Raw genomic sequence first — 12,997 nt, 5'->3', positions numbered from 1 at the left:
TATGTTTCCAAACCAGGGAGCCTTGCCAGAACCTTCTGTGGTGAAATCCTTTTTTCGGCCGACAGCGCCCTTTGCGAGTTTTCGCTAGCCGACCTCTCTCATTTCTCTTCTTACCGTCGCCTTATAGTGCTCGTCATGAGTTTCACTAACAAGACTCTCTCATTTTGATTTCTCTGCTCGCCATCGCCTTATGGTGCCTATAGGTTTTCACCAATAAGACTCTCTCATTTTATTTCTCTCATCCTGACTGCATCGGATCCGAGCAACTGCGTCCTTTGATTTTGAAGAAACTTTTGCCGATTGATCGGAAGGACTTGCAACAGGTTTGGGATCAAAAGAACTTGGATCGAATTACAACTTTGGAACCATCTAGGCGGGATTATCGCCGAATTATTATAACGTCTGCCCCAGTTTAAATTTTGGGGAAAAACTGGATTTTTGTTTTGGTGTGACTGAACCCCATAGAGAGGCTGCCTACGTATCCTTTCGGAATCAAGTCAAACGTAGTTCAGGACAGTTTCATTTTTTTTATTTTTTTTAACTAGCACTTCCGGGTTCCAAAGAGGGTAATGAAAGAAAGGTAAATGTCTCAAAGGGTTAGCAAAGGATTTGAGTGTTTGGGTAGCGGGAATAAAAGCCTTCGTCCTCTCAATTGTGCAAAAACATCGTCAGAGCAAGTTCAGACATAGTATCGTTTTACTGCATCCGCATTCACGGCTGTGTAGGGATTTTTTCCTTCAATATCACCTAGATATAATGCTCCCCTGGGCAATATCTTCCTGATGATGTATGGACCTTTCCAATTAGGAGCAAATTTTCCTTTCGCTTCCTGGTGATGTGGAAGAATGCGCCTTAACACCAGTTGACCTACTTCAAAATTCCTGGGTCGCACTTTCTTGTTGTAAGCACGGGCCATTCTTTGTTGGTACAACAGCCCATGACAGACCGCAGCCATTCGCTTTTCATCGATCAGTGTTAACTGTTCCAAACGGGTTTTGACCCACTCACTGTCTTCAATTTCAGCTTCAACAATGATCCGGAGAGAAGGGATTTCTACCTCTGCCGGTATCACAGCCTCGGTCCCGTAAACCAACAAGTATGGGGTTGCCCCTACTGATGTGCGTATTGTAGTGCGATACCCCAGTAGGGCGAAAGGTAACTGCTCATGCCATTGTCTGGAACTCTGGGTTGTCTTCCTCAAAATCTTCTTGATGTTTTTGTTTGCCGCTTCAACAACGTCGTTGGCCTTGGGCCGATGAGGAGTGGAATTCCTATGCGTTATTTTGAACTGTTCGCACACATCCTCCATCAAATGACTATTTAGGTTTGCCGCATTATCTGTGATTATAGTTGCAGGAATACCGAAACGACAGATAATATTTGAATGTACGAAATCCACCACGGCTTTCTTAGTGACCGATTTGAGAGTGACAGCCTCGACCCATTTTGTGAAGTAGTCGATAGCGACCAATATAAATCTGTGTCCATTTGAGGCCTTCGGCTCGATAGGACCAATGACGTCCATGCCCCAAGCAACAAATGGCCAAGGTACAGACATGGGATGCAGTTCTGTGGGAGGCGCATGAATCAAATCATCGTGCATCTGACACTGATGACACTTACGACCGAAGCTAAAACAGTCCTTTTCCATGGTCATCCAGTAATAACCTGCTCGAAGGATTTTCTTTGCCAAAACATACCCGTTCATGTGGGGGCCGCACACTCCTGCGTGTACTTCATGCATGATCCTTCCCGCCTTATCGGCGTCAACACATCTTAGCAGATTGAGGTCCAGGGTCCTTTTATACAATAACTCGCCGCTCAAAAAGAAACCACCCGCATGCCGCCTAATGGTTCTCTTTTCATCTCCAGTAGTATGTTCGGGGTATTCTTGTGTTTTCAAGAACCTCTTGATATCATGGTACCATGGCTGTGTACACGCTCCTGCCTCGATTACGTTGCAGTAACTGTGTCTTTCCCTGATTTGGATTTCTAAGGGATCGACGTGGGCGTTGCCTGGGTAGGGCAGCATTGAAGCCAAGGTAGCAAGTGCAGCCGCTAGTTCGCTGTGACACCGCGGGATGTACCTGAACTCTATTGACTTGAAACGCTTGTCGAGGTCTTCCACGTGCTGTCGGTAAGGAATAAGCTTGACATCCCGAGTTTCCCATTCACCTTGGGCTTGCCGGATAATCAGGTCAGAATCCCCCATAATCAATAAATCTTCAACATCCTGATTGATCGCCATATTCATGCCCATGATGCAGGCTTCATATTCAGCTGTATTGTTCGTACAAAAGAAACAAAGCCTAGCTGTAGCCGGATAATGTTGACCAGTAGGTGAGATCAAGATTGCCCCTATTCCTACACCTTTGGCGTTTACGGCCCCATCAAAGAACATCCTCCAAACATGAGCGTTTTCCGAGGTTATTTCTATGGTGTTGATTTCTTCATCCGGAAAATAAGTACTCAACGGTTGGTATTCCTCATCAACCGGGTTTTCGGCCAAATGATCCGCTAATGCCTGGGCCTTCATTGCCGTGTGGGTGACATAGACTATGTCAAATTCAGTAAGCAAGATTTGCCATTTGGCCAGTCTTCCAGTAGGCATCGGTTTCTGAAATATGTATTTCAGAGGATCCAACCTGCTTATGAGGTAAGTGGTGTGAGCTTGGAGATAATGTCTCAATTTTTGAGCAATCCATGTCAAAGCACAACACGTTCTTTCCAGCAGAGTGTACTTGGCCTCGTAGCCGGTGAATTTCTTGCTCAAGTAGTAGATCGCCTGCTCCTTCTTTCCGGTTATGTAATGCTGCTCGAGGACGCAACCGAAAGAATTTTCCAAGACTGTCAGATACAAGAACAGTGGTCTCTCTGGCTCTGGCGGGACCAAAACCGGGGGATTTAAAAGATATTCCTTGATCTTGTCAAAAGCTTCTTGACACTCAGCTGTCCATTTGATCGCTGCATCCTTCCTTAACAGCTTAAATATGGGCTCACACGTGCTAGTCAGCTGGGCGATGAATCGACTGATATAGTTTAACCTGCCCAACAGACTCATCACGTCTTTCTTTGTTCTTGGGAGAGGTAGATCTCTGATAGATTTTATCTTTGTTGGATCTAACTCTATACCTTTCCTGCTTACTATGAAACCCAAAAGCTTGCCTGATGGGACCCCGAAAGGGCATTTGGCTGGGTTCAGTTTCAAGTCGTACTTCCTCAGTCTCTCGAAGAATTTCCTCAAGTCTTGGATATAATTGTCCTGCGTCCTGGACTTGACTATCACGTCGTCCACATACGCCTATATTTCTTGATGCATTATGTCATGAAAAATGGCAGTTATGGCCCTCATGTAAGTTGCCCCAGCATTCTTCAGACCAAATGGCATAACCCGGTAACAGTAAGTGCCCCATGGTGTAGTGAAATCAGTCTTCTCGTCGTCTTCTTCATCCATCAACACCTGATGATACCCAGCGTAACAATCTACGAAAGACTGGATCTCATGTTTGGCGCAATTATCAACAAGGATGTGGATGTTGGGCAATGGGAAATTGTCTTTGGGACTCGCTCTGTTCAAATCTCGATAATCCACACATACCCGAGTCTTCCCATCTTTTTTCGGCACTGAAACTACATTCGCCAACCACGTGGTGTACTGGACTACCCGAATTACTCCCATTTTCAGCTGCTTGGTGATTTCTTCTTTAATCTTGTCACCGACATCAGTTTTGAACTTTCTTTGCTTTTGTTGAACTGGAGGATAATCAGGGTGAATTGGCAATTTATTCACCACTAGATCAACGCCTAACCCTGGCATGTCATCATATGACCAAGCAAACACATCTTTAAATTCAAAAAGAAGTTGAATTATCGCGTCTCGCATTCTCTTGTCCGTGTGAATGCTTATTTTGGTCTCTCGGATTTCCTCAGGATTTCCCAAATTAACCGGTTCGGTGTCATTCAGATTCGGCTTAGGTTTGTTCTCAAAGTGTTCCAATTCTCGATTTATTTCCTTAAAAGTCTCTTCTTCATCGTATTCCGTTTCTTGGTTCATTATTTCGCAGCTAGACTGCATGTTTGGATCTGGGCATGAAGTCCGCAAGCATGTCATGTTATTTAAAACCGCATTATTAGAACTGAAAGAAATAAAACAAAAAAAATAAAAAAATCAGAGAGAATAAATAAGATGGAAGATGAAATATTAATTTCATTTCATTGAATTTTGAAGATAATAGGGTTTACATCAGAATTTAAGGACAGGAAACTAAGAGGAAATCATTCGAGTTACACCCCAAAATAACTCGTGATGCAGAAAAGGTGGCAATACTGGTCTACCAGGATTCCCGCTTGATCGGAAACGGAGTAGCCTTCCAGTTTTGTAATTTGGCACCAGGCCCCATGTAAAGCACCTCATCAGTGCTCGAGCCTTCCCTCGGCTAAACCATATGGGTTTTATATAGCATTTGCCTCATAACCCCACAGATTTCTTCAATTTCCTCGGTCGTGAAGGTCTCATCCTCTCTTTCTTCAATGTACTTGGGTCAGACGAATGTTCTGTAAAGATGCGGAATTGGCTGAGATAAAACCCAACCATTACTCTTTCGTTGGTTTGCCCACATTACGTCAGCTTCTTCGGCATAAAAACCAACACCGAAGAACTTTTCGGCGGTAGGTAAGGTGATAGGCTCGGTGATACCTTGCAATGATGCCCCGAGTCCCTTCCCCAGTTTATAACCATGCCTGATCATTTCCTTGGCAACCATAACTGACGCTTTTGAGAGAAAAGGTTGAGGGTAAGGGCTTCCTTCTTCGCATTGGTCTGCGACCACAAACTCAAAAACTTGATAGACTATGTGTTCACTACCCTCCTTAGCTTCGAGGCATGGAACCGACGGGTCTCGATAAATTGAATGCTCATCCTCTCCGTGGACTATAATCTCTTGATTTTCATATACAAATTTTACCATCTGGTGGAGAGTAGAAGGTATGGCTTCCGCCGCATGAATCCAAGGCCTTCCTAGAAGGAAATTGTAAGAAGTATCCATATCTAGGACCTGAAAGGTCACCTCAAAATCCACAGGTCCAATAGTCAAAATCAAATCGATCTCGCCTAGGGTGTCCCTTTTGATGCCGTCAAAGGCACGAACACATACGTTGTTGGGCCTGATTCTCCCTGTCTCGATCTCCATTCTTTGCAGAGTCGAAAGGGGACAGATATCTACTCCGGACCCGCCATCCAGCATGACCCTCTTCACATAGTACCCTTCACATTTAACTGTTAGGTGGAGGGCCTTGTTGTGAGCGGCCCCTTCCGGGGGCAGATCATTTTTGCTGAAGGAAATCTGATTGATCATGAAGAATCTTTCTGCCATCCTCTCTAGCTGTTCCACGGTAGTTTCAATTGGGACGTAAGCTTCGTTGAGGGTCTTGATCAACACTTTCTGATGCTCAGTTGAATTCATTAATAGAGACAACAACGAGACCTGAGCGGGAGACTTTCGGAGTTGGTCAATTATCTCGTAGTCCGCAGTTTTCATTTTCCTGAAAAACTCTTCCGCTTCCTCGGCGCTAACTGGTTTCTTGAGTGGGAAACGCTTCTTTGTAGAATCATTCAACTCCTCCAGGTTGAGGTATTTCTCAGTTGGGTTAGTTTCATTCACTTCTCCCAGGATTTCTTTTCCTTTGTAGGTTACTACCGCCTTGTTATAATTCCACGGGACGGTAGTAGGATCTGTCATGGGCCTCTGCGGCGCGCGTCCAATAATCACGGGCTCATTCAGCCTTGGTGAAATTATTGGCCCCCGTTCCGCATAGGTCCCTTTGGGCACATACATTTTAGATCCTTTGTTCAGCTCAAACCTTCTGGGAGGGCTCAATGTCACTTGTCCTTTCTTTGAACCTCGGGGGACATAAAGGACGGCATCTTTCGAAGGTACTACCTCAGTTTTGGTTTCCACTGCTTTTTCTGTATTTTGAAGAGGGGTTTTACTCTTCTTGTCCCCCTTTTCTTGCTTTGCATATGTCTTGGGCTTTTTCTCAATGTCGGCGATTGCAATGATGGCTCTCAAGACAGGATCAAACTCTTTATCTTCGCAGATCATCCCAATAATCGGTCCATGGTTGTGAGCCGGTAACGGGTTGTTGGTCACATTAGGAATGTCTTCGTCCTTTAACACTATCCGCTTTTGTTCTATGAGGTTTTCAACAACCCTTTTCAAAGTTCAACAGCTCTAAGTGTCATGCCCTTCCACTCCCGAATGATAGGCACATCGGGCACCAGGTTGGTAAAAGGGTGACTCTGGGTTTTGCCTATTTGGGGGTACGGGTTGTAACAAACCCATTTGGACCAATTTAGGGAAAAGGTTGGAATATGACTCACCAATAGGTGTGAAGTCCGTTTTCCTGGGCGGCTCTCGAGTGCGGGCGTTGTAGGGGAGATTATTTTGTGGAGGTCGGGGATTATACTGAGCTTGGTGAGGAGGTTGATTTCTTGGAAATTGAGCTCGCTTTTGGTGAAATTGTTGTTGTGGCCTAATATATGGTTGTGCATTCATTACTGTGTAGGGCTGAAGGTTCATAGCATAGGCCGTATCTTGATGGGGGTAGTAATGTTGCGGGGCTCTTTCAGAGAAATGAAATCTGGACGGATAGGGTTTTCTTACACTCGAAGTGGCCATTGTTGCTTCTTCTTTCTTCTTTCGGTTTGCTCCTCCTCCAGGCCCGCCTTGGATTGCTTGGGAAGTGGCCCTTATAGCAGACTGACTCAAGATTCGCCCTGTCTTTAACCCATTCTCCACCATTTCACCGATTTTGATGGCTTCAGCAAACGGCTTTCCCAATGCAGACATCATGTTTTGATAATAATCAGCCTCTTGGGCTTGAAGGAAAACACTGACCATTTCTGTTTCATCCATCAGAGGTTTGACTCTGGCCGCTTGTTCGCGCTATTTGACAACATATTCTCGGAAGCTCTCCGAAGGCTTCTTCTTTAGATTCAACAATGAATTCTTGTCGGGGGCAATGTCGATGTTATATTGAAACTGCCTGACAAAATCCCGAGCCAAGTCGTCCCAAATGTGCCAACCAGATACTTCCTGATCCGTATACCATTCAGAAGCAATGCCGATCAAAGTTTCTCCAAAGTAAGCCATAAGAAGTTCTTCTTTTCCACCCGCTCCCTGCAACTGGTTGCAGTACCTTTTGAGGTGGGCTATAGGGTCCCCATGCCCGTCATATTTCTCAAACTTTCGGGTTTTGAAACCCAAGGGCAGATGTACGTGCGGGAACGTGCACAGGTCAGCGTAAGATACGCTCTTTTGCCCGCTCAGACCCTGTATATTTTTGAGAGTTTGCTCCATGCTTCTCATTTTTCTGGTCATTTCCTCTTGTTCAGGTGTTTTCTCGGCTTTCTCCTGCCCTGCGATAAACTCGTACCGAGACGGCTGAGGGTAAGCGTTGGTAGTGAACTGGCTAGGTTCCAATGGAAGAGGTGGTGCTTGAAATGTGAAGGATGATGAATCGAAGTTAGGCCTGGGTAAAACAGGTTGTGCCGTGGCTGAACAAGGTGGAGCAGTGAATATGTTTGAAGCCGCACCGGAAGCTAACACCTGGGGGCGAGACTCAGAAGGTGTTCCAGTAAAGTAGGTTGAGATGGTAGGAAATCCCAGTGGGGTATTTGGATAACTTATGGGGGTGTTGGAGGTCCCACTTGCCCTAGGAAAAAGCTCAGGGAATCCAGGGATCGCATTTGGTGGCTCTTTTCCATTGGCCCAGGCGTCCCACATTTCCATCATGCGGAGACGTAGAATTCTATTTTCCTTGACCGTTGCTGACTCAAAAGTTGGGATGGCTGAGATTGAACATTCCTCCGAAATAGGAATCGTTGGCAGAGGAACTTCTGAAGACATTTCGACACTTCCTTTCGACCTTGTGAAGTATGTATGAACACTTCCTCTTGATTTAGCGACGGGTGGCTGAACGTTTCCTTTTGATCTCGTGAAGTACAAATGTGAGACCAGATTACCACAAAACCAAACCACTTGTCTAGGAACCTGGACTTATCAGCAAAAAAATGGTTAGTTTGAAACAAAAAACAGACAGGTAATCCCACATTGGGGTGTGATGCACCTATACAGTTAGGTGGGTTTCTACATGCTTGCAACAAAGACATGCGTCATTCCGGCTTCTCTTTAAGCTTTTCTTTTATTTATCACCATTTTTCTTTCTTTGTTTTTTTTGTTGTTTTCAATATTTGTAGTTAAAAATGTGACCGGATCCGATGACGATTGCCTACGTATCATGATGCCGCATGAATCAGATCATTACGTAGTTCGAAACAGATGAGTGTAAAAGAAGCACACGTTTTATTACTGAACAATCTATTACAAACTAACATTCTTGAAAAAGGGAAAATAACAAACCTTGAAAAAAGTACTGACTCAACAGACTAATACACCTTGATGCAAAAGACGGACAGACTCGATGCGCCCGCGGGGCATCGTTCGGCCTCGCCGCGGTCCTAGGTGTGAGATCCCTTTCAAGTTGTTCTAGCTCATGCATGGTCTGCTTGACATAAACCATTACTACCGAGAGAACGGTAATGTTGGTCATGTTTTCACACCGTAGACACCGTCTGATGATGGCATGGGCAATGGTCCTGATCTTATCCCTGGTTTGCCTCTTTTCTTTGAGTAAGCGCTCTATTTGATCATTACGGGCTGTCATAACCCGAGAATCCTGGATGCATTGATTTTGCCACTACTGAATTTCTACTTCCATCTGGGCTAAAAGCTTGCGGCAATGTTTGTTTTCAACTCCCAGGGTTCGGATTTGCTCAAATGCTCTGTCCACCTTTTCCTTTAGATTGGCAATGGTTCGCTCGTGATCCCTTTCCAACTGTCGCAGGTGCCAGTTACATTTTTCTGTCCTTCTTGCCCAGTGTGCTTCGAGCCCTGCTATGGTATTTTCTGACTCACTCCGGCACTCCCCAATTTCCGTCCTTAAAGCTTTTATCAATCGCTCATCCGACCGGCTCCTTGGCTGGTTATCAGCATCTATCTTCATCTGTTTGATCTGGGCCCTGAGCATCTCGTTTTCCTGAGTCAACCTATTCTTTTCTCCCAGATCGGTAGCAACTTGCACGTTGTGCTCATATTTCAGACCTTCAACCTGTTGCTTCAATTTGCCAATTTCGGCACGATAGCCTCTTTCTTTTGCCAACCAATCCCACTGCTTTTGCGATGACTCGGCGAAGTTTCGGATGTGAGGTCTTTTAGCCGGCCTTTCGTGTTCAAGTTCTCTTCTGTACCATGCAAAGTAACCTGGTGCCATTTCACCTTTGGCCCGATCCTGCACACAAGTATCTGCTTTCAAATATTGACATTCATTCCAGATCTGGCGGATTTTTGCTTCAGGAAATTGTCCGTCGGGGCTTATCTCAATTGTTTGAGCACTAAGATCTTCCTCATGTGGTACTATCTGGTATCTTCCGAATTGTCTCAAGACTCGGCAGGGCGCGTAAGGTTGAATGCTCTTAAGTCCCATCATTAGAAAGTGAGTTCTTGATGCTGGCATATACATGACCTCATCAACAGGCAACCATCCCAGTGCCAATTGTATTTGGCTGGCGGTGAGAGTCTGAAATAATGAAGTCCATGCCATAACTCCTTTGGGTAGACTGATCTTTTTGGTTCTTGTATAAAACTCTTCTATGCAAGTTTTATTCGAGGAACCATGGCTTAAAAGCTCGGAATGATGGCATAGATGTTCAATCATCCATATTTGTAACAACAAGTTACATCCTTCGAAGAAATTCCCCCCGGCTTTGCAGGATGTGAGAGCTCGAAAGATATCGGATACCACCATAGGCGCGAGAGTACTGTCATTTTGAGTGAGTAAAGTACTGACGATCCCGGATATTTTCAGATCAATATTCCCATCTTTCCTTGGAAATACCAGAAGGCCCAAAAATGTTATCATGAAAGCCACCCGTCTGTGCTTATCCCACTTCTGACGACTACCTTTGCTGCATAGCTTGTTAATCGGATTGTTGAATCCTCCTACATGACCATACCTGTCGTATATGAAGCATGGATTACAAAAACCGGCGGCCAAATCTGGGTTGTTGACCGTCCTGGGTATTTTTAGTGAGTCTAGAAATCGATGCATTGTGACAGCTCTTGGGGTGACCAGGTATCTTTGCCTTAATGGAAGTTCAGCATTTCCGATGTACCCAGCCATTTCTTCCAGAGTCGGTGTGAGTTCAAAATCGGAGAAGTGGAAAACATTGTGCGCTGGGTCCCAGTAGGTGACCAAGGCTCTTATGATATCTCCCCGAGGCTGGATCTCCAATAAACCCGTGAGACCTTTCAGATATTTCTTGACCTCATCTTGCCCTTCAGCACCTAGATCATTCCACCATAGCCGTAACTTGACAGGGATTTTAGTCATTATCGAAAAGTGTTCATTTTGCATTGTGCTCATCCTGCACATTTATTAAGGTGACTTTAAGCAAAAATGACTTGACTCAAAAACACTTTGACTATATCTTTTCTAAAAAAAAAGAAGATCAGATTTTCGAACACGGCCTTTCAGCACTTCGGGGATGAAGATTTTAAGGTTGTGAGAGTCAACCGATCAAAAACTCTAAAAGACGATCGAAAGTGGCCGTTTTATGCAAAATCAGCCTTCCGCCGTCCCTTGCGGGAACATTTGGCTATTTTTGACAAAACTACCAGTTGATTTATTTATGACTCTTTTAGTAGTAATGAAAACAACATGGGGAACATGGCCTCACAGAGCCTCGGGGACGAGGATTCTAAGGCCGTTGGGCAATTTGGTCAGGAAAATAAAAATGACCAATAACGGCCGTTTGTGCAAAGTCGGCCTTCCGGCGTCCCTTCGGGGAACATTCGGCTATCCTTGACAAAAACGGCATCACCCGACTTATTCACGACGAAATTAAAATTCTAACATTTTGGCTATTTTGAAAAGGGGAGGTTGGACCCGATGAGGGTTGTCTACGTATCTCGCACCCTGTGAGAATCAAACTGGCGTAGTTCGGGCTTGATCAAGCGTAGAGTAAAACCCTTTCTGAATACAATCTTTTAAAGAAAAGAAAAAATATATTTCTGGATTTTTATATTTATTTTTTTGAAAAGAGATAAAGACTAAAGAAAAATCTTTTTAAGGAAGTATTTGGACTATTAGTCTGAATTTATAAAAGAGATACTACAAAAGAAACAACATTTTTTTTTTGAATTTTCCTTCTTTTTTACTTTTAAATAAATACCTTTTTTTTTTGGATTTTGAAAGTGATTAAAAGGAAATTTTTTATATGTTTTCTTTTTTATAAATCAAACTAAAAGACAAATTTTGTTTTCATTTTTTTTCTTTTTTTTTTTAGAAAATTCCGGCGAGGTTTTGATACTACTTGGACATTGGTTTTATTTTTCCAAAAATAAGTAATTATCTCCCTACGCTGCTACTTTTCTTTCCTTTTTTTGAATTATTTTTTTAGAAACCGGTCAGCATGCAGATCTGAAGCAAATAAATGCGCCAAACAAACGGGATGCAGCAGGATGATCTTTTCATTTCAGGTTACCTGTCCTAGACGGACCCAACCCCTGTGTTGAGTCCCCTATGTCAAATGCAACATGATGCAAATAAGCGTTCCTACTAGGGATCCGACATGAGGTTTTGTTATACTAGGTTTATAACCTGGGTATATGTTCTAGACTATGTACCCGAGCGGACAACTCGAGTCGAGGAGGGGGCTACGTACCGGGGACCCGCGAGATCGTCCGGCTTTGTAACTTGTCCGGCCTCTTTCTTATTTCAGGTATTGACACTAACAGAATAGGGAGTCTCGACCAGCGAGCTTCTCCCGGGAGGTAAGAAGAGAAGAGTTTCGGCACAGTTTATATACAGTTCAAATAATATCAAAGCGGTAAAAGACAATATTTAGCACGTTATGCCAAAACATGTAATAAAGATCAGATAATAAAGCCAAATATAACAATTATTCTAAGCTCGAATTCTTGAACCCTGAACCGGAGGTTCTGGGTTCTAGTCCCCAGCAGAGTCGCCAGAGCTGTCACACCTCCTTTTGCGCACCCGCCCCGAAAGGTAAATGCGTGAGGGAGTTTTTCCAATTTAAGTGACAATATTCGAAATGGGATTATTTATTTAATTCAGAGTCGCCACTTGGGAAAAGTTTGGCTTTTGGTGTCCCAAGTCACCGGTTTATCTTGAATCCCAATTCGAGGAAAATATTCGACTTTCCAAATGAATTCTGCGAACCAGAAATTCTAAGTAAGGAATTCTGTTGACCCGAGGGAAGGTGTTAGGCACCCCCGAATCCCGTGGTTCTAGCACGGTCGCTTAAATTGTTGTAATGGCTAAATATCTGATTTTAATACATATTATAATTTATGTGCTTTATCAACTTTAAACCGCTTTTATTATTATTATTATTTTTTAATAGAATTGCAACGTCGTGAAAATGCATCTCGAACCACGTCACAATCAATGCACCCGTGGTTGTTAATACATTCCGACTCCGTTGAGATTTGGATTTGGGTCACATAAATGCACACCCAAATTTAAGAAAGTAATATTGTTAAAACGCGCCTAAAGAGACTATCACGTTATTGTTTTTGGGGAGGATCGTGAAATTCGCTAAACGACCCATCCCAGATTCTAAGTATTCAATATATACATTTATGAGGGCCCCGCAGTTTGTGCATCTCATTTGGCGAGGCTCGTCTCATTTTATGAAACGGGTAAACCTACAATGACTACATCTTTATTATGTTCGTCTCTAAGAAATGGAAGAAAGAAAATACATTCTAATTAAATTGCATGCTTGGCCAACTCCGGATTCTTGTTTGATTATCTGATTAGTTGTTTATGAGGCGGGAATTATTTCGTGCCTTATTTCACGGGGGAACATGCTGTTAATTTGCTAAAGGAGATTGCAGGCACGATTAATAAAAAT

Source organism: Nicotiana tabacum, chromosome 5, assembly GCF_000715075.1.
Source record: "Nicotiana tabacum cultivar K326 chromosome 5, ASM71507v2, whole genome shotgun sequence".
Taxonomy (NCBI): Eukaryota; Viridiplantae; Streptophyta; class Magnoliopsida; order Solanales; family Solanaceae; genus Nicotiana; species Nicotiana tabacum.
Note: the sequence above shows the minus strand (reverse complement) of the source record.